General features: G+C 40.6%; 1 non-coding gene across 1 annotated transcript; it reads right to left on the bottom strand.

The window, feature by feature from the left end:
- Window positions 1-944: 944 nt before the first annotated feature.
- On the bottom strand, window positions 945-1,050 carry LOC133311462 (small nucleolar RNA R71). Its single transcript, XR_009751556.1, has one exon. It is a non-coding gene; the product is annotated as a small nucleolar RNA R71 (small nucleolar RNA).
- Window positions 1,051-2,662: the final 1,612 nt, after the last annotated feature.

Genomic DNA, 2,662 nt, shown 5'->3' with positions numbered 1-2,662 from the left:
GTGATTGCTATTTTTGAACTGCTTCTTTTTGCTGTTTTTAGTGTAGCTCATTTGAATTCTGTGTCAGTTTTGTTTAGTTATTAGTTCTATAGTATCTTGAATATTGGTAGTTTAAAATCTGTTCTGTTCATATTCTGTTTATTTTATGTCATTTAATTTTTCTTAGTTTCATTTTTATTTTAATTATTAGTTCCACCCTGTGTGAGGGTGAGTTATTACTGCCTTATAAAGCCGTCAGGCTGTGAACTGTCTTGGGACTTTTCTGCTTGCAGGTTCTTGTGTGTTTATTTTTTGCTTGTTCTGCATAAAAGTTGGTTAGTAATCTAGGTGTTTTAGCTAAGCCAGGTTTACCTGTTTTAGTTAAAAGGGGTGCATGAGTGCAACTCCACACCCGTTCATATATTCAATTGACCCTGAACCTGAGAGGACATTTAGAGTTAGGAGAAGAGCCCAGATAGCACATAGGCAAATTCCACTTCTAGAAATTGAAGAAATGGAAGATTTAGGAAGTGTAAATGGGAATGATGGGGTAGGAGGACCTGCAAGGATAAGGGAACCACCTGTTATAAATGATAATGATAGGTCCATGATGGACTTCATCATACCTGTGTTGGATGAGTTAGATCCAAGCATAGCCCAACCTGTGAATGGAGTGCCCTTCAAATTAGAACCGGTGATGTTCACCATGCTTCAAAACATGGGGCAGTTTCATGGGTTGTTGATGGAAGACCCACACAAGCACCTTAGAAATTTCATAGAAGTGGCCAACACTTTTAGGAATCCTAACATCTCGGATGATGTGTTAAGATTGAAGCTCTTCCCTCATTCACTGGCTGACAAAGCCAAAGAATGGTTGAACTCCCTTCCATCCAACTCTATAACCAATTGGCACACCCTTGCTGAGAAATTCATTATGAAATTTTTCCCCTCTAATAAGATAGTGCAAACTAGAGGTGATATTGCTAACTTCATGCAGAGGGATGGAGAGACACTAGTGGATGTGTGGGAGAGGTACAAGAACCTTCTTAAGCAATGCCCAAATCATGGTTTGCCCTCTTGGGCAGTGTTACAAACCCTGTACAATGGCCTAAATACTCAAAACAGGGCCTTGGCAGATTCTGCTGCTAATGGCATGTTTATGACTATGTCCTTTAACCAAGCCCATGAGTTGTTAGAACAAATGACTCAAAATTATGCCCAATGGCCTGAAGAGAGAAATCAGCCAAGGAGAGTGGCTGGTTTACATGAGATAGACCCTGTAACAGCTCTTTCAGCCAAGTTTGATGCACTGTCCAATTTAGTGAGAACCCAAGGACAAACCATTGAGGCAAGATTATCTCAATCCCAAGTTCCTGCACCTCAAATACCTGTGACCCAACCTCAAGTTAATGCAATAAACACAAGTGTAACTTGTGTTTGCTGTGGTGGGCCCCATTTGTATGATAGCTGCCCATCCAACCCAGAATCTGTGTTTTATGTGGGAAACCAAAATAGAAACCAAAATATTTTTCCCAATAACTTTAACCAGGGATGGAGGCAGAACCAACAGCCTCAATATTTTCAAGGGCAGGGGCAGCAAGCTGGTCCTTCTAATGCTCAAACAAAAATACCTTTTCCTACCCAGAATTACCAACAAACTTCTAGGCAGCAAGCTGTTGTTCAACCTAGTGAGATGCCCATTGCTCCATCCTCTTCTTTAGAAGCTTTGTTAAGGGAATATTTGGTTAAGAATGAGACCAAGCAAAATAGTTTGGAAGCTGTTGTGCAAAGTATTCCAGCATCCCTAAGGAACATAGAATCCCAACTAGGCCATTTAGCAAACACTATGAATACCAGACCTCCTGGTACCTTGCCTAGTAACACTGAAGAGCCTAGGAGAAATAAAGAGCAATGCAATATGATAGAGCTTAGAAATGGCAGATCTGTAAATCAGCCAGAAGCTGTGGTTAGACCTTCCACATTAAAAAAAAAGGAAGGGGAGAACATGCAGAAAGAAAAGGAGGCAAATTCTGAACCTGTTCAGAATTCTGTTGTTCATAATAGCCCCCAAGGGGTTGTGCACAATAACTCTTCACCCACTTTGGTCGAATCAGACACTCAGCCCTCTATAGATGAGCCTTTAGGGAATAATTCCATTGAAAAACCTACTCAAAAGGGTTTGACCCCTAAGCCAAATAGTGAGACACCTGCTACTTCAAAAAGACCTCCACCACCCTTTCCTCAAAGGTTGCAAAAGCAGAAGCAAGATAATCAGTTTAGGAAATTTCTAGACCTCCTAAAACAGTTGCATGTCAACATTCCATTTGTTGATGCATTGGAACAAATGCCCTCTTATGTAAAGTTCATGAAAGAAATTCTTTCAAGAAAAAGGAGGCTAGAAGAGTTTGAGACTGTTGCTCTTACACAAGAGAGCAGTCAATATCTTCTTAGTAAGATACCTCCTAAACTAGGAGACCCAGGAAGTTTTACAATCCCTTGTACCATAGGAGACCACTACATAGGCAGAGCATTGTGTGATTTAGGTGCTAGTATCAACTTAATGCCTTTGAGTGTGTACAAAAAGCTGAAAGTAGGAGAACCTAATCCCACCACTGTCACATTACAGTTGGCTGATAGATCTCTAGTTTATCCGGAAGGGAAAGTAGAGAATGTTTTGGTGAAA

The sequence above is a fragment of the Gastrolobium bilobum genome, unplaced genomic scaffold, assembly GCF_033153095.1.
Source record: "Gastrolobium bilobum isolate Gb01-03AN ecotype WA unplaced genomic scaffold, APGP_CSIRO_Gbil_v1 utg39161, whole genome shotgun sequence".
Lineage (NCBI taxonomy): Eukaryota > Viridiplantae > Streptophyta > Magnoliopsida > Fabales > Fabaceae > Gastrolobium > Gastrolobium bilobum.
The sequence above is the reverse complement of the archived record's forward strand: the minus strand, read 5'-3'. Positions and strand labels throughout refer to the sequence as shown.